This window comes from Heterodontus francisci, chromosome 2 (genome assembly GCF_036365525.1).
Source record: "Heterodontus francisci isolate sHetFra1 chromosome 2, sHetFra1.hap1, whole genome shotgun sequence".
Taxonomy (NCBI): domain Eukaryota; kingdom Metazoa; phylum Chordata; class Chondrichthyes; order Heterodontiformes; family Heterodontidae; genus Heterodontus; species Heterodontus francisci.
Genome location: NC_090372.1, coordinates 89,387,144 through 89,407,611, shown reverse-complemented (window position 1 = coordinate 89,407,611; position 20,468 = coordinate 89,387,144).

The following is a 20,468-nucleotide window of genomic DNA, read 5'->3' as shown; positions in this document are numbered from 1 at the left end:
AGCTGCTAATCTTTTCTCCTACACCCTCTTTGCTCCTCTTGCTTCATTTTTTTTAGATCTGCTCTGTACTTCATTCATTTTGGTTCTCTACTGTATTAATAACTTTACAATTTTCACAAGCTTCCTTTATCTGTCTCATTTTAATTGCTATGGCTGTGAAATCGGACAGGGCCCAAAAACAGACACGGGATCGTGATGCAGGATTACCCCGCTTATGTTGTTTCTGATGCAGGAAGCACACAAACTTTGTGCTTCCTGCTAATTTAAATGATTGTAGTTTGTAGCCAGCTGTGTTGGTTGCTTCCTTCCTTCCTCCCCATCCTCCTTTTCCTCTTCCTTCTCCTCCTCTCAGTTGGTTTCCGTATAACTGGTGGCAAGGGCTGTGCCCTCATGATGGCAACATTGTGCAGTATGCAACAAACCATCACAAATGTTGGCACACACTCTGCCAAGTACTGCAGGCCTCCTCCAGCATGGTCCAAGCAGCAGAAGCATTGCTTAAACACCCTATGTTCTGCCCTATCACCTATCATGAGGCAGCATGGAGTTGCATTCCTCTTTCTTGACACAAACACACCAATCATACAGACAAGATTGGTGAATCTGATAGGTGGGTTCTTTTATTGAAGATACTAACTCATTTACAGCAATACTGGGAAGGTGATTTTATATGTCATGTTCCTGCGGCTGCTTTTAGCAAGTGCTTAGAGATCACATATGGCCATACATCTCATCCTGTCTGGTGATGGACAGCTGTTTCAGATACACCCCTTAAAGCAATACACAAGGTTTAAAGTATTACCACAACATCCCCCTTTTCTCAAAATTAAAAATCTGCCATAAAATGATCAGAACTATTTACAGTACAGCGCGTGAAAAGGGTATGAAATGTTTGAAGTCTACAGCAGCAAATTTACAAGTCTCTAAAGTGTATTGGAGGTCTACTGATATGCCACGACCTGGTCAGTGTAGGTTTAGTTTGTGGTCCCCGTAGTCTCACAGTTTTGACTGCTGATGGTAATGTTGGGTTTAGGGTTGTGTCTTTCATTTTTTTCTTGCCTGTTGAGAATTCTTCTCAGCTCGGCATAGCTCGTTACTGCTGCTCTCGTTCTGTATTTCAAGTTCCAACATCCTTTGTGTAACAGTGTGGCCTTGTGCACTCTCCAATGCTGTACTTGTCATGCATCCAACTGTAGCTTGGTTTGTTGTGCCTTGGGTTTCTTGCATTGATGCTTCCAGCACCCTCTGTTGCCACATGCTTTGCAAATGTCATCGAAGACCGGACAATTTCTTGGAAAACGTACAAGTCCACACCGACTATATGACTTGCCAGGTTTGGTTGCACTGGCAATGGTGCCAATAGTAGACAAAGTACGCAGGGCTTGTAGCCTCTGCCTGCCCAAAAGGATGGCTTCGAATTTATGACCGTTTTTAAGCAAGGCATCTAAATTGTAGCCATGGGTTGATTGAGGAGGTATTTTTGGAATGCTTCAATGGGGGCGGAAGCTATCACAAGCTCGATAATCCTGCCAGATAGCTCAGCCTTGGAAAAATCACAATCATGCCTCTTATCTCTAAATCAGCTGACGAGTTGGTCTATTGTCTCCTTTGGACCTAAACTCGAGACAGTGTGTCCTGATATTGTGTTTGACTTTCAACTGGTCTTCCAATGTGGACCATTTTTTACTCAGGTCTTTTAAGTCATCCTCCAAAAGATTGGGCGCCCTTAACCTGTGGAGGTCTTCATTTCCAATGGCAATTTTAAATTTAATTGCTGGTCTATCTGGCTCAGCAATGCCAAGTCAAGAAAACACAGTTCCATTCTCTGTCTGAATAGTTTAAATTCAGCGAGGCGTTCTGCTGCCTTCCAGTTTTCGGTCGGAAACTTTGTTGTAATTTTGTCTTGAACAGTATCAGTGGCAGGAATAAAGGTTTAATCTTGAACAACCCTTAAGGGGTTAAGCTATGTGGTCACTAGAATATTGGTAAGAGTAACCACCACAGTCCTTGTGGACACAAAATTCTGTCTTCACACTGATGGCGCCCTCCATTGTGTTGTGTGGCACTACCACCATGCTAAATTAGATAGACTCAGAACAGATCTAGCAGCCCAAAACTGGACAATGATGAGGTGCTGTGGGCCAACAGCAGCAGCAGAATTGTATTCCACCACTATCTGTAACCTCATGGCCCGGCATATCCCCCATTCTACCATTACCATCAAGCCCTGGTTCAATGAGGGGTGTAAGAGAGCATGCCAGGAGCAACACCATGCATTCCTAAAAATTAGGTGCCAAACCTGTGAAGCTGCAACACAGGACTACATGTATGCTAAACAGCAGAAGCAGCATGTGGTAGACAGAGCTAAGCGATCCCACAACCAACGGATCAGATCAAAGCTCTGTAGTCCTGCCACACCCAGTCATGAATGGTAGTGGATAATTAAACAACTAACTGGAGGAAGAGGCTCCAAAAACATCCCCATCCTCAATGATGAGGGAGCCCAGGAGGTCACAGCAACAGACAGGCAGAAGCATTTGCAAACATCTTCAGCAGAAGTGCCAAGAGGATGGTATATCTCGGCCTCCTCCTGAGGTCCCCATCATCATAGATGTCAGTCTTCAGACAATTCAAGAAATGGCTAAAGGTAATGGCTACAAAAAAGGCTATGGGCCCTGACAACATCACAGCTGTAATACTGAAGACTTGTTCTCCACAACTAGCCACACCCTTGGCCAAGCTGTTTGAGTATAGCTACACCACTGGCACCTACCCAACAATGTGAAAAATTGCCCAGGTATGTCCAGTCTGTAAAAAGCAGAACAAATCCAATCCAACCAATTGCCACCAGTCACGCTAGGCCCCCACCTGCCAAGAATGAGGCACATTAATTTTGTCATGAACATTGATTGTAAACTGTTGCTGGAGCGAGGAAATTACTTGTTAAACAGATCAGCTGTGGCTGTAAAAGACATTTGCATATTAACAAACAGTGCTTGGAAGGACAAATTCCCTGACACATTCAACCCACAATGGGCCTTGAGCATCAGGTATTGGGTGTAAGAGGAGCATTCCAGAGACTGCTAAGGTGATACAATCCAGGACTGGTTAGACCAGCAGGTCACATGACTAACTGGCTGTTCCAGGGTTTTTTGAACTTGCCACAGAGAGTTTGAACTGAAAAAGACAGTTTGCTGCTAGACTGAGAAGATCTCTCCTGTCTGCTCCTATCTCTTTCTCACAGACCTCTGAATCCACTGAAGACATATGAACACCAAGGAAGAAAAGTCTCCTGCAGCGAACAAGGTTTAAGAAGAAGACTGGGCCCCAATGATCTACCTACAATCAAGGACTCTACAGTGAGATCGAAGAACCGTAACAAAAACTCTTCAGATATTACCTCAAACTTTTCCACTTTATTTTTCTTCTGCTCTTTTCTGTCTCTATTTGCATGTGGGTATCGCGTATGCATGCTAGCATCGGTGTGTCATGTATCCGTAGACATCAACCAAATTAGAGTTTAAGTTCAAGTATAATAAATGTCAACTTTTCTTCTTTAAACCTAAGAGAACCTGTTTGTGCTGGCTTTTTTGCCTTATAATTGAAAAGCGGTGAACAAGGATTCACCAAAGGGGAGCTAAAAACACAGTGTGTCTAAAATTAAACCCTGTTACAGTAAGACCAAGTGAAGGCTGAGAGGCACCCCTAGACCCCTTTCTCACCTGGTCATAACACACCCCATGAGACTACGCTCAATCATCAACAAAGTGATGGAAGGTGTCGTCTTCTGCACTCACCTGTGGCTTGAGTATATAGGAATTTGGTCTTCAACCTTCTTCCCATTAACAATTCGCATGAGGCTAAACCATTCTGAAGTGGCATTGATTCATAACTTAGAAGTGTTAATTGAAGATCTTCATTCTTTTTGAACAATGCCTTCACAGTCCTTACACCTCTCTCTGCTTCACCATTAGCCTGAGGGTACCTCAGCGAACTAACGATGTGGACAAAGCTGTATACTTCTGTAAACTCTCTGAAGCATTCATTCACAAATTGCGGCCCACTGTTAGATATTACAATATCTAGAAAACCATGCGTAGCAAAAATTTCTCTTAAGGATGTGATGACAGCTTCTGAACTTTAACCTGGTATTTGTTTAATTTCAATCCACCTTGAATAATAAGCAACTACAATTAGGAACATTATACTTCTATGCTCAAAAAGATCCATTCTTAGATGCTCCCATGGTCTAGACAGAAAAGAAGATGACATGAGTGGTTCCTTCGTCTCATGACAGTTGATAGCACACGTGATACATCAAAATATCATCTCTTCAAATTCTTCTGATATACCAGGCCACTATACTGAATGTCTTGCCCTGGCTCTAAACTTCGTAATTCTCAAATGACCTTGGTGTAATCTCTGCAAGATATCTAATCTCAGTACTCTAGGGATAACATTGTAGATCTGTAAATCATCAATAATGCTTAGATGACCCCTCTGTTCATAATACTGTCTTAGAACATGGTTATGTGGCATGTATGCTGGCCTTCCATTGAAGTAACATTCCCTGATTTTCACACATGCTTTGTCTATTTCCTGTGCATTCCTGATCTCACTCAGTTTCTGAGCTGTAGCAGGTAAAGTTATTGTTGTCAAAGCAAAATTTTCTACTTCCTCGAGAAACAAAATATCTCCTTCTGGTCCTGCTAATGAAATACATGATAAAACATCTGCTGTGATCCACTGTTTTCCTGGAACATATTCAGTTTCCACATCAAATCTCATTAATCTCAAATCTCTAAACCTCTGCACTCTTGGAGGTAATTTTGCAAGCTCCTTTGAGTTTACTATAGTAACCAACAGTTTATGATCTGTTTTGATTTTGAAATGAAGTCCGAGGATGTAATCTGAAATTTTTCATATGCCTAAGTTTATGCCAACGCTTCCTTTTCTCTGACTATCTCTGCTCCATTTCTGTTAATGAACCCAAAATATACAGGTCTGTGTCTCTCATCTTTCTGCACTTGAAATAGGACTGCTTCCAATCCCGCAGATGACACATCTGCAGCTATGATGGTGGATAGGTCCGGGTCATAACGTGCTAACACTTCTGATGATACTAGTATGTTCTTGATTTTCTGAAAGGATTCTTGTTGGGCTTCTTTCCAACACCAAACATTGCTGTTTTTCAACAACTGTCATAATGACTCATTGATCATGGCTGTATTCGATAGAAATTTTCCTACTTGATTCACCATTCCAAGAAACCTTTGAAGCTCCATAATGTTTTTAGGCTCTGTGAATTCCCTTATCACTTTTGTCTTTTGTGGATCTGCTCTAATACCGGACCCATCGATTATATGTCCAAGAAATTTTGCCATTGGCTGTGAAAAAACACATTTCTCATTCAATGTGCAATCTGCTTCTTCTAATCTCTGTAGGGCGGTTCTTGTTGTATGATTGCCTTTAAGAGTGATGTCCCTTTAAGATCTTAGTATGCTAATGAGCTAAGTACTAGGACGCCATAACTCTGCAACTATAACACCTTGAGGCAGGTTCTGTAAATAGTTAGCTCTGTACTATATATAATAATTAGCTGCAATAAGCCTATTTGTAATCTTCAACCAACTGGATTCCATGCATCTCATTTATGTTGCATCAGACAACATAAAAAGAACTCATTACATGGTGGCAGCTGTGGTGAGAAAACAAAGTCTAAGCTTGAAACCACAGAGAAAACATCTTTAAAAACTACCTTCCTACAGCTAAAAGAGAGAAAGTTAAAAAAAAAGATACTGGCCCAAACAGGGAAAGAAGAAAATACTCACCTCAAGCTGTAGAATAGGGAGCACTGAACAACAGGCTGCAAATCAATCACTGCAATTGGGTGAGTCATTGTCCTGACAGCCCAGGAGTCTCTGTTAAAGAAAAAGTTTTGAGGTGGTTGAAAAGTTTTTTTTTAAAGGCTCAGTAAAAAAAAAAACAGGGAAAACCCAATCCATATCTCAGTCTGATCGATTGTTTTCAAAGGCTCCCCCAGGCTGATTGAGGTCCATGCCATTACAGGAGGTTCATGACAGCAAAAAGCGCAGAATCCTCCATTTACGCAGCCCACCGCTAAAGCTTTAAAAAAATCATCAAACCACTTGAGCGTGAACAGCTTTCATTCACTCAGCAAAGTTTTTAAAAAAACATTAAAACCACTCAATCAAGAAGAACTGCCTATTGAATTGTTGTATAAACAAACTCTAGCAGAGAAAAAAGCACTTGAAATGCCTGTTACACAGCTGTCTAAACAGACAGACTAGAGTTCTGAAAGCTAGATAAACAGACAAACACTACTAAACATCTGTGACTGTCAAACAGAGCAGCCAAAATATTTTTTAAAGCAAAAGCAGTAATCACAAAAAAAGTCTTAAAGCAAGTTTTAAAGCAAAAAAACAGCAGAAAGATGGATACCAAATTTCCCATCATGAACTGGAAAGTCTTCGCTATCCTATCTGTGTTCAAACTGTTCCAACAAAGAATGCAATTATGCTTCACTAACCAAGTAATTTCAGAACAAGAAAAACAGGCTGTGAAAATAATGACAGCAATTGGAAAGGAGGGACTACACAGAATCAATACCTCAGGCATGTCTGAAGAAGACCAGAAAGATCCTGCAAAGATATGGAAAGTGCTAGAACAGGGATGTCCAACATATGGCCAACGGGCCCGCCAATGGTTTCCATCCGGCTCGTGGATGGAAACTGTACCTGGGGCCATTCCTCATCCTTAACAGGGTCCATGACTGGAGATGGGAAATTTCCCTTTGTCTTCTTCTTGCAGCCTGGCCTTATTAAAAACATTGTGCTGTCAGTTTCACAGCAGACAGCTGCTGAAGCAGGAATGCGCTTCCCAACTTCGGACAGATTCATGGTTTTCCGGTGGGCTTTTTCAGAAAACCCCGAATCTGTCCGAAGTTGGGAAGTGCGTTCCTGCTTCAGCAGCTATCAGCTGTGAAACTGACAGCGCGATGCTTTTAAAGAAATTGACCAACCACAAAGCTGCTGTGCTGAGCACTCCCTCTCCATGCATCTATCAGAGATAGAGAAAGGGAAACAAAGAGAGGGGGAAAACAGAGATGGGGAAAACAAAGAGAGAGAGGGAAACAAAGAGAAAGGGGGAAACAGAGTGGGGAGCAAAGAGGAGGACAAAGAGAGAGGTGGGAACAAAGAAAGGGGAAACAGAAAGAGAAGTGAAAAAAGAAAGCGGGTGGGGGGACGGACAGAGGGAGAGCGGGAGGGGATGAATAGAGAGGAGGTGGACAGAGTGAGGGAGATGTGCGGACAGAGAGAGACAGAGAAACATAGAGAGAGGGGGACACAAGAGAGAGAAAGGGGGGCCAGAGAGAGGGGAAACACAGAGTGCGAGGATGACACAGAGAGGGGGGAAACAACACAGAGAGCGGGGAACACAAGGAGAGAGAGAGATCAAGGTGACTCCTGGCAAATGGATATCTATCTGGAATACTCTGCATCACTACAACATGTGTGCGGGCAGACACTGACTATTTGTACAAGCAAGAAAATGCCAAGTATCACACTAAATCAGGGTCCAACATAGTGATGAGAGATTAAGTTAATAAATTAATCTTCTCATTTAAAGATCCTTCACAAAAATGCACATTTGTTGTTGTTTCGATTAACAGTAAGATAACTATTTAATGCCTTTATCTTTCTGAAATTTTCTCACCAGCCCCCCATGTAAAACAAAAATTGTAATGTGGCCGCCACACGAAAAGATTGCACAACCCTGTGCTAGAGGATCAGCTCCAATTACGAGTGGATTTTTAGAATTCACCTCCTGAAATTGATGTCCTGCAGGCATCAGCCACAGGAATCAATAGACCAGTTTGTCAGTAGTTGTCATAGTAAGGGCAATGAATATGATTTTTCAGAAGCTAGGCTTTCAGACCAAATAATGATTGTTAGTGATTATATCAACACCCATTGAAGCCTTTCAGAAAGACTTCTTTGGGAGAACGAAAGGTCACAGCATCAATGCACTGTGGAATTTGGCAGGAAATACAAAGCCACTGTAGCTGACCAACAGCAACTGCAAGCACTAGGTGCAGTCAACAGCATCGGCGCCATAACCAGGTTGAAAAGAGCAAGCAAGCTGTGTGATAAGTGTGGTCTGTCCTACTCACGGCGAAATTGCATTGCATTTTGAGACCTGTGCAAGGCGTCCTGCACAAAAGGACACTGGGCCGCCTATGCAAGAAATCTGGCTCTAAAGTCATGGCCAGAAGGCACAACAGGACACAGACAAACAGAAAACAGGAGCAGCAACAGGGCAACAGCAGCAAGGAAAACACCAGAGACCTGTGTAAATGCAAGCCGATATACGAAGTCACCAGCCGAACAGATCTGAGACAAGACTCAGAGAGAAATAATTCTCAGTCAAAAGCAGAGCATCATATTGGTGAAGTCAAACAACTGGAAGATTTCACCACCATTAACATCACGTGAACAAAGAAAGCTAGCAAACATACACTCAGGGTCAAGACTGACACCAGCGCTAGTGCAAATATCCTACCGGTCCAAATCCTCAAAGATATGTACCAGAGTCTTTGGAAATCACTGATACAACCGACAGTTGCCAAGTTATCTGCATACAACGGGTCACTCATCCCTGGCAGTGGCACACTAACAATGCATTGCAGCTATGGCAAGTCGGCATGGAAACGACAAATACTTTACCCAGTAGACACGAGCAGACCAGCAGTGGCAGGACTACCAGTGTGTAACATCATAACTATCCATGAGAGCACTGCAAGGAAATCTCCAAGGACGGGAACCCACTCACAGACTCTGACCAGCATCAAACAGTGTAGTCTGGAAACCCAGAAAAAGCACAACTAAGCCGCACCTTCACTTCTGCTCTCGAGAGAACTGCCAGTACCAAAACGAGCCAGAATGGACCAGTATCTCCATGAGACCAACCAAGTACTCTTCCCCCAACAAGTCCTCGACCTTGAGCCCCAAACCTTCAGATGCGGAGGATGAGGAGAGGCGAAGGACATGCAATGTCTTGAGGAGGCAGAGGAAGAATGAGTTGAAGCAATGTCTGTTGGGTCTTCGAGATGAGTTGCCAGATCTTTCCAAGAATGACAAGGCCTCAAAGGTAGTCATCTTGAGAAAAGCAACAGAGTATATTAGCAGACTGAAGGCACAGCAACAGAAACTGCATACAGAGAGGGAGAAACTTAAGAAAAAACAGCAACGAATGAGACGCAAATTCTCGGAGCAAAAGTTGTCAAACCACTGAGATGATATATGGACTTTTGAGCCTCTATACTTGTAAATGTCATAATCTATATTCCATGTAAATAATTTTGATGTTATCTAATGTTATGGGTTTTTACTTTTAGCATAAGAGACTTATCTTTGGAAAGAAAGGGGATGTTGTATGATTCCTTTAAGAGTGATGTTCCTTTAGGATCTTAGTACGCTAATGAGCTAAGTACCACAATGCAGTCATGTGACACAGAGCCAGCATCACTCTGCAACGATAACACCTAGAGGCAAGTTTTGTAAATAGTTAGCTCTGTACTCTATATAATAGTTAGGTGTAATAAACCTGTTTGAGATCTTCAACCAACTGGACTCCACGCCTCTCATTTATATTGCACCAGACAGCATAAAAAGAAGTTATTACAGTTTCACTCTTGTATTGTGTTCCTGATGATTAGCTCATTGTCCATATGGCAGATGATCCCAACTAGGATTCTTGACATCGTCCTTTGAAAGATCTCCGGTGCTGCCATAATTCCAAATGGTGTTATAAATGTTATGAAGAGCTTAGATTCCTCATCCAATGCTAATTGCTAAAATTTGCTGTTACCATTCAATTTGGTGAAAATTGTACTCTTCCCTTGTTTTGCCAAACTCTCAGCTACTGATGACATTAGATGTATTTCTCTTTCCACTGCTTTGTTCAGTTGTGTGAGGTCAACACAAATTTGAATGGACCCATTAGGTTTCTTCACTGGAACCATACCAGAGCACCATTCTGTAGGTTTTGTTACAGGTGAAATGACACCTTGTTTTGTCATTAATTCGATTTCATTTTAACTTTCTCTAGGAGTGGATGTGGAACTTTCCTAGGTGTGAACAAACACATTGGCTCTGCATCCTTTCTCAGAGTGATGTGGTATGCCTTTTTTAACTTCACCAATCATCTGCATAATTTTGGAAATTCAGCCCTAAAATTTCTATGCTGCTTTTCTGTACATTTGAGCTCTTCTACTCTACATATTAGTTGTAGTCTATGCAAGCCCTTTCTGCTTAGGAGTGAACAACTTTGATTTTTAATTACATATAATGTCATGAAGGCCCCTACCTTCCAAGAATGAGGCATATTAATTTTGTCATATGAACATTAATTTTAAACTGTTGCTGGAGTGAAGAAATAACTTGTATAAAGAGATTACCAGACATTTGGCTGGAGAACATTTGAAAACTAAGAGACAGTGCTTGGAGAGACAAAATATTGCTCACTGATTCAATCAACAGTGATTGGTCTTGGCAGTGGTGATCCATATCTTGTCGGTGTAAGAGAGAGCACTACATCCTCCTCACCAAGTGCTTTGAAATCCACAAACGCAGGAGTTTGTTTAAACGGTTAGTCACATGACTAACCTGCTGGCCAACTTGGAGTTTTGAATTGTGCTCACAGGACATTTTGGGGACAGACGGCAGATTATAACTGAACCTGAAACAAGAGAGCTTCTCTCCTGGATGGCTCTCTCTCGCTTTCTCATAAACCTCTGGACCCACTGAATTTGCTTAAGCCTCAAGAGAGAGAAGACGCCTACATCGAAACAAGTTAAAGTGTACACTGGGCCGAACAGCAAGACTTACCGGCAACCAAAGACTCCACATTGAACTCAAAGGACCGTAAATAACTACCAGATAGTGCCTCAGACTTTTCCCCTTTATTCTTTCTACTTTTTCTGTCTCTGTCTGTGTGTGTGTTTATTGCATATGCACGCTAGCATGGTCGCGTTGCACATTCGTAGTCGTTAACCAAATTGGAGTTTAAGATGAATAAACTTCCACCTTTCTTGTTTAAATCTAAGAAAACCTGTTTGATTTCTTTGCCTTACAATTGGAAAGCAGTGAACAAGGATTCACTGAGGGGGGGCTAAAAACATGGTGTTTTTAAAAATTAAACCCTGTTATGGTTAGACCAGGCAAAGGCTGAGAGGGAACCCCTAAACCCCTATGTCACCTGGTCGTAACAATAAGGTCTCAGGAATTTCCTTTCCTCGGTAACTCAATATTGTTTTTAACTCTCCTATTACATTCTACTTGATGCCTCCAGGTCCATATAATTTTTCACCTGTTGGTTTGAGACTTCTTTTTCAGCCACGGTTCTGTGTCTGATGGTACTGAAACTGCATCTTCTGTGTTCAGTTTAAAATTAGTCTTGTTGCCTTCCACAAGAATTCCTGCCATCCAGCAACTCTCACTTGTTCCTTGAATTTCCCCTAAAAATATGTACTTTCACGCTTAGTACATCATTAACTTTTTTGTTCTCTCGGGATTTCCTTTTAATTATATGTAGCACTGTTTATTCACTACAATACACTGACTGAAAGTATCCCATCTTTCTGCATGAAAAACACTCTGCTTCTTTGACTGGGCAGTTTTCCTGCTTGTGCCTCACTCGGCCACACCTACCATAATTGATTGCTGCTACCTCTAGATGCTGTTCCCGTCTGTCTTGTCTTTGACTGCCATTTTTCCCTTTGGTTTTCTTAACGAACTCAATGGAGTCTGCAACTCTTGAGATCAGACTCTCCCTGTCCCCTTGAACATCAGTTAAACTTTCTAACCTCTGCTTGCCTGCACAACTGAATCGCTTTCATTAACGTGAGATCATCCTTCAGCTGTAGATGATCCAAAACAGCATTGTTTACAACACCAACCACAATCCTGTCTCTAATCAGCTCTTCATGTAAGTGAGTTTATATAAATCATTGATAAATGAGTCAATGATCTCCCCTTTCTGCTGGATGTGCTTATTAAATTTGGCAAGCTCCACGATATTATTTTTCCTTACATTAAAATAAGATTGGAGTGCCTTAATAACTTCTCCATATGTAGCCGTCTCTTCATCGATGCTTTGAGTAAATAGGATGTCGTCTGCACACTCCCCCATTGCATACAATAGCATACTGGCCTGTTCCTTGTCTGGCTTCTGCACAAGACCTGATACAGTATGATACTTTACGAACCTCCAGACCCATTTTGGCTACGTCTCAGCTTGGTTCAGTCCAGTTACTTTCTCGAAGTTCTCTGGTAAGGGGAAAGATTTCCCTATCTTCTCCTTTGCTTACCATTGCCACCATATACTATTCTGATAACTATTAAGGCTTAGTGCAGAATATATCTAATGGTGAAAGTAACATGAGTTTATTTACACACAACTTGCATCTAAGGCTTCCACTAAAGCTTTCCACCAAGTTCTGTACAGATAACATTACATCACTTCCTGAAATGGTGCTCACAGACTATTTACATATTCTGCCCAGTAAAAACACTATATTACATTATACTACAATATTCACTAGCACAAGGCAGCGGAAGTAATCGAGAAATTAATAACTTTGACATCCTGAAGTCCTGCTTTTTAACTTTCTCCAAGTTCTTGAAACTCTGATTGCCCTGAGCTTTCTGTGATTATGGAGTGACCGCCTCCTGGAACATATGATCCAGGAAATTTTCAGCCTCCTGCAGATCCTACAATGATTCCAGCCACTCCTCAAACTCAGAAACCCTGAGCTCGAGTTTCAGCATCAGGAGGCACTTCCTGCACACATGGTCACCCAGGAGACCTGAAGTTCCCAAATGGAAATCTGGCACCCTTACACGGTCTGGCCTATTATTAATTTTTATTTTTTATTCACTCATAGGATGTGGGCGTCACTGGCTAGGCCAGCATTTATTGCTCATCCCTAATTGCCCTTGAGAAGGTGGTAGTGAGCTCCCTTCTTGAACTGCTGCAGTTCATGTGGGGTAGACATATACACAGCAAACGCCTGCTACCCAAACTGAACCCAATGGGACCCGATGACATGCGTGGGGCTCGGGTGGAGTCAGGCCCCTCTTCTGGGTCCGGCTTTCGGGCTCTGGTCGGGTCGGGCCGGGTTGGGTCGAGCTGGACACACACGGTAAGTACTCTGCTGGTAAGTATTAAAATTAAAAAATTTACTTGAGCTGGGCATCCGGGACGTAACTGAGTATGCGCAGTGAGCAAGTGACATCACTATGACATCATCACGCATGCGCTGCAGCTTCGTGGAGCTTCCCAGTCGGAAGTTAAGTCAAGGGATGTTCAGGTTGGGCTTGGGTCGGGTCGAGTTGGGGGCAGGCTCGAGTCAGGTCGGGCTCGGGGCAAAGTTGGAGGGACTCGGGCTGGGTCGGTCTCGGGTCCACTGTGGATCGGTCAGGTTCGGGTTGGGTTCTTTTTCCCGACCTGAGCAGGCCTTTAACCCACAATGCTGTTAGGAAGGGAGTTTCAGGATTTTGACCCAGCAACAGTGAAGGAACGGTGATATAGTTCCAGGTCAGGATGGTGTGTGGCTTGAAGGGGAACTTGCAAGTGGTGGTGTTCCCATGCAACTGCTGTCCTTGTCCTTCTAGGTGGTAGAAGTTGCGGGTTTGCAGAAGTGGCGGCACAGTGGTATACAATCAGGAGGGAGTTGCCCTGGGAATCCTCAACATCGACTCCAGACCCCATGATGTCTCATGGCATCAGGTCAAGAAGGGGCAAAGAAACCTCCTGATGATTACCACCTACCCACCACCCACCCACCCCCCTCCTTGGCTGTGGACAGGGAGTTGGACAAAGAGCAGCCATTTGAAATTCAGTTTCTGACCTGTCTGGAGATCAAAGTGGAAGACCCAGAAAAGACCTCTCTCTGTAAAGGAAACTTGCAGCTCTTGAAAAGAAACCCTGTATTTGTAAGTTGATAGATTCCTATTGCCTCCCGTCTCTGAAGAATTCCTGCATCCAGCGTGGTTCCTGTTTCCTCCTGTGTTTTGGGAAATCCTGGAACCTGTAGAAAACTTTGACTGCTATACTGCTGCTCTGAATCCTAAGCAGACTTGTTGCTACACCCCTACTGAAAGACCTATGTGATGTCTGCTATAGCTAAATTGCCTTGAATGCCTATCCATTACAGACTGTTCATCAATCTCACCTGGAGAGACTTCGAGTGGCATCTGACTATTCAACTCTGGGACACCTCGCCCAACTGAAGAATTTCCTACCAGAATGTGACAAACTGATTTATTTTATTATTCCTTCATTTCCTAAGAAACAGCTGTAAACCAAAACCCTTTTTTCCTGGTTATTTTGGTTTTTTTTTAATGTATATGTGTGTGCATGAGGACTAGGGAAATAAGGAGCTTTCATATATATAGATTTATCTCATTAGTGGTTAAGACTTTTTTTCTAATAAATAATTAATGTTGTTGTTTAAAGAAACTTGGTTGGTGTGCTTTATTCTGGGGGACAAATAGAGTATCTAATTGGCTATTCTTCAGTAGGTGGGAGAATTTATTGATATGCTGTGACCCGTGGAGAAATGGGACTAAATTAATAGTGCATTTCCCCCACCTTGGTCATAACACTATCTGCTCCAACCACTCCCTGTTAAAGCACATTCCACGTTCTCAACACTTTTTGGGTAAAGAAGTTTCTTCTGAATTCCCTATTGGATTTCTTGGTGACTCTCTTATATTGATAGCCTCTAGTTATGCTCTTCCCCACAAGTGGAAACATTCTCTCTGTATCTACTCTATCAAAACCTTTCACAATTGTACATACCTGTATTAGGCCACTCTTCAGCCTTTTTTCAAGAGAAAAGAGACCCAGCCTGTCAATCCTTTCCTGATATGTATACACTCACAATTCTGGTATCATCCTTGTAAATCTTCTCTGTACCCTCTTCAGTGACTCCATTTCCTTTTTATAATATGGCAGCCATTACTGCACAGTACTCTATGTGTGGCCTAACCATGGATACAGGTTTAGCATAACCTCCCGACTTTTCAGTTCTATCCATCTAGGAATAAAGCCTCATGCTTGGTTTGCTTTTTTAATGGCATTGCTAAACTGTGGGGCAACCTTTAGTGATTAGTGACCCAGTTTTTTTAAAGATGGAACAGCAACTATTTTACTGGGGACTGTAAGAGGTTCCCTTCCCGTACCCCCTCACTATAGTTCTTGGACTTTAAGAATTACAAGAACACAATTACACACAACACAGGGTTTGGCTTAACTATGAATTGTTGTTTTATTGAATCTAAGAATATCCCTAATCCAGGCACCTTTATGGTTAGTTGAAACAGAAATAAAACAAAACTGTCCTCAGTACAAAGCCTCCTGCAATAACTTAAAATTAACAGCCCAATTCCCAGCTGAACCCTTCAGTGATTTGACCACTGTTCCCAGTTACCCAAAACAAAGACACTACAACTTGGCTGAAACTTACAAATTTCAGGCAAAAACAGTACGCCTTTGTCCCAAAACCCTCAGACCAAGATCACTATGATTTGGCTGAACCACAAATACAGGGAAAACACTCCGCTTTGTCCCAATCCCTCAGACCAAGATCACTACGAATTGTCTGAAAACACTTACAATCACCCACACAGTCGGTCGGTCACAGTGTTGATTGTAGGTCCTGAGTTAAGGTGACCATTTTTGACTATTCTTCCGACTGCAGCCCCCACAGTACAAACCCCTTCAAGATTTGACTGAAAAACTTACAATCACCCACACGGCTGGTCATTACCAATGTTGATTGTAGGTCTGGACCTGAGATGACCAGTCCCCATCCTTCTTCACATAACTGCAGTGCCAAAACCCTTCGATCTTGTCCTTTTTATGACGATCCTTATCGAAATATCATAAACACATCTCCTGAAGCCATCCTGCTGGATGGTCATAGAAACATAGAAAATAGGAGCAGGAGTAGGCCATTCGGCCCTTCGAGCCTGCTCCGCCATTCATTATGATCATGGCTGATCATCCAACTCAGTAACCTGTTCTGGCTTTCGCCCCATACCCTTTGATCCCCTTAGACCCAAGAGCTATATCTAACTCCTTTTTGAAAACATACAATGTTTTGGCCTCAACTGTTTTCTGTGGTAGCGAATTCCATAGGCTCACCACTTTCTGGGTGAAGAAATTTCTCCTCATCTCAGTCCTGAAAGGTTTACCCCGTATTCTTAGATTATGACCCCTGATTTTGGACTCCCCCACTATCGGGAACATCCTTCCTGCATCTACCCTGTCAAGTCTTGTTGGAATTTTATTGGTTTCTATGAGATCCCCTCACTCTTCTGAACTCCAGCAAATATAATCCTAACCGACTCAATCTCTCCTCATACGTCAGTCCCGCCATCCCAGGAATCAGTCTGGTAAACCTTCGCTGCACTCCCTCTATAGCAAGAACATCCTTCCTCAGATAAGGAGACCAAAACTGCACACAATATTCCAGATGTGGCCTCACCAAGGCCCTGTATAATTGCAGCAAGACATCCCTGCTTCTGTACTCGAATCCTCTCACTGTGAAGGCCAACATACCATTTGCCTTTTTTATCGCCTGTTGCACCTGCATGCTTACCTTCAGCGACTGGTGTACGAGAACATCCAGGTCTTAGTTTAGTTTAGAGATACAGCACTGAAACAGACCCTTCGGCCCTTCGGTCTGTGCCGACCATCAACCACCCATTTATACTAATCCTACACTAATCCCATATTCCGATCACATCCCCACCTGTCCATATATATTTCCCTACCACCTACCTATACTAGGGGCAATTTATAATGGCCAATTAACCTATCAACCTGCAAGTCTTTGGCATGTGGGAGGAAACCGGAGCACCCGGAGGAAACCCACGCAGACACAGGGAGAACTTGCAAACTCCACACAGGCAGTACCCAGAATCGAACCCGGGTCCCTGGAGCTGTGAGGCTGCGGTGCTAACCACTGCGCCACTGTGCCGCCCCAATGCTCTCATTGCATATTCCCCTCTCTCAGTTTATAGCCGTTCAGATAATAATCTGCCTTCCTGTTTTTGCTCCCAAAGTCGATTATCTCACATTTATCCACATTATACTGCATCTGCCATGCATTAGCCCACTCACTCAACTTGTCCAAATCACCCTGAAGCCTCTCTGCATCCTCCTCACAACTCACCCTCCCACCCAGTTTTGTGTCATCTGCAAATTTAAAGATATTACATTTAGTTCCCTCATCTAAATCATTAATGTATATTGTGAATAGTTGGGATCCTAGCACCGATCCCTGTGGTACCCCGCTAATCACTGCCTGCCATTCCAAAAAAGACCCTGCTCTTTGTTTCCTGTCCACCAACCAATTTTCTATCCATCGCAATACACTACCCCCAATCCCATGCGCTTTAATTTTACATACTAATCTCTTATGTGGGACTTTGTCAAAAGCCTTCTGGAAGTCCAAATAAATCACATCCACTGGCTCCCCCTCATCAACTCTACTAGTTACATCCTCGAAGAATTCTACTAGATTTGTCAAGCATGATTTCCCTTTCATAAATCCATGCTGACTCTGCCCGATTCTACCACTGTTCTCTAAGTGCTCTGCTATAAAATCTTTGATAATGGACTATAGAATTTTCCCCACTACAGACGTCAGGCTGACTGGTCTATAATTCCCTGCTTTCTCTCTACCTCCCTTTTTAAATAGTGGGGTTACATGAGCTACCCTCCAATCTGTAGGAACTGTTCCAGAGCCTATAGCATCTTGGAAGATGACCGCCAATGCATCCACTATTTCTAGGGCCACTTCCTTAAGTACTCTGAGATGCACACCATCAGGCCCTGGGGATTTATCAGCCTTCAATCCCATCAATTTCCCCAACACAATTTCTCTACTAATACTGATTTCTTTCAGTTCCTCTCTCTCACTAAGTCCTGTTTTCCCCAACATTTCTGCTATGATATTTGTGTCCTCCTTTGTGAAGACAGAACCAAAGTATGCATTTAGTTGGTCAGCTATTTCTTTATTCCCCATAATAAATTCCCCTGTTTCTGACTGTAAGGGACATATATTTGTCTTCACCAATCTTTTTCTCTTCACATACCTTATAGAAACTTTTACAGTCAGTTTTTATGTTCCCCGCAAGCTTACTCTCGTACTCTATTTTCCCCTTCTTAATCAATCCCTTGGTCCTCTTTTGCCAAATTCTAAACTGCTCCCAATCCTCAGGTCTGTTGTTTATCCTGGCAAATTTATATGCCTCTTCCTTGGATCTAATGCTATCTCTAATTCCCCTTGGAAGCCATGGTTTGGCTAACTTTCCCATTTTACTTTTGCGCCAGACAGGAATAAACAATTGTTGCAGTTCATCCATGTGCTCTTTAAATGTTTGCCATTGCCTATCTACCGTCATCCCTTTAAGTAATGTTTCCGAATCCATCATGGCCAACTCGCGCCTCATACCTTTGTAGTTTCCTTTACTAAGATTCAGGACCCTTGTCTCAGAATCAACTACATCACTCTCCATCTTGATGAAGAATTCTATCATATTATGGTCGCTCGTCCCTAAGGTGTCTCGCACCACTAGATTGTCAATTATTCCTCTCTGATTGCATGATACCCATTCAAGGGTGGCCTGTTCTCTAGTTGGTTCCTTAATGTATTGGTCCAGAAAACCATCCCGTATACACTCCAAGAATTCCTCCTCTGTGACATTGTGACTAATTTGATTTTCCCAATCTATATGCAGATTAAAGACACCCATAATTACAGATGTTCCTTTATCGCATGTGTCTCTTATTTCCTGTTTAATGCCATTCCCAACATCACCACTACAGTTTGGGGGTCTATATACAACCCCCACTAATGTATTTTGCCCCTTAGTGTCTCTCAGCTCTGCCCATACAGATTCCACATCGTCAGAGCTAATATCTTTCCTCACTATTGCATTAATTTCCTCTTTAACCAGCAATGCAACTCCACCGCCTTTTGCTTTTTGTCTGTCCTTCCTAAATACTGAATATCCCTGGATGTTCATTTCCCATCCCTGGTCACCTTGCAGCCATGTCTCCATAATCCTGACTATATCATACCCATTTACATCTATTTGCGCGATTAATTCATCCACTTTATTGCGAATGCTCTGCGCGTTAAGGCACAAAGCCTTAAGGCTTGTCTTTTCAACATTACTTGTCCTCTTCCCACTATTTATCACTGTGAGCCTGTTTGATTCTGGCCCTTGATTTCTCTGCCTATCACTTTTCTTGTTCCCCTTACTGTGTTTTGTTCTTGTCTTTGATCCCCCCTCCTCTGACTCCTTGCAAAGGTTCCCATCCCCCTACCATTTTAGTTTAACCCCTCCCCAACCACTCTAGCAAATAGTCCCCCTAGGACATCAGTCCTGGTCCTGCCCAGGTGTAACCCGTCCAGTTTGTACTGGTTCCACCCCCCCAGAATCGGTCCGAATGCCCCAGGAATCTAAAACCCTCCCCCTCACACCATCGTTTCAGCCACGTATTCATCCGATATATCCTGCTATTTCTACTCTGACTAGCACGTGGCACTGGTAGTAATCCTGAGATCACTACCTTTGAGGTCCTACTTTTCAACTTACTTCTTAGCTCCCTATATTCTGCTTTTAGGATCTCATCCTTTTTTTTTAACCTATGTCATTTGTCTCAATGTGTACCACGACCATTGGCTGTTCACCCTCCCCCTTCAGAGTGTCCTGTAACCGCTCTGAGACATCCTTGACCCTAGCACCAGGGAGGCAACATACCATCCTGGAGTCTACTTTGCGGTCACAGAAACGTCTATCTATTCCCTTTACAATTGAATCCCCTATAACTATTGCATTCCCACACTTTTTACTCCTCCTTTGTGCAGCAGAGCAAACTGTGGTGCAACGAATTGGGCTGTTGCTGCTTTCCCCTGAGAGGCCATTCCCCCCAACAGTATCCAAAGCAGTATACCTGTTATGCAGGGGAATAGCCACAGGAGATTCCTGAACTGCCTGCCTAGTCCTCTTGCTCTGCCTGGTGGTCACCCATTCTCCTCCTGCCTATGGGGTCTGAGCCTGCGGTGTGACCACCTCTCTATATGTGCTATCCACGATACTCTCCGCCTCGTGGATGCTCCACAGTGTCCCCAGCTGCCGCTCCAGCTCCAAAATCTGGGCTTCCAGGAGCTGCAGCTGGACACACATCCTGCACGCATGCTGGTCCCGGGCACTGGAAATGTTCCCGGCCTCCGACATGGAGCACAAGGAGCACACCACGGCTTTGAGCTCTCCTGCCATGACTTAAATTAAATCAAACCTTCTGGAAGATCTTAATGTCCAATAACATCAGTTACTCTAGGGCCCTTCTTCCCTGGTCCTCTT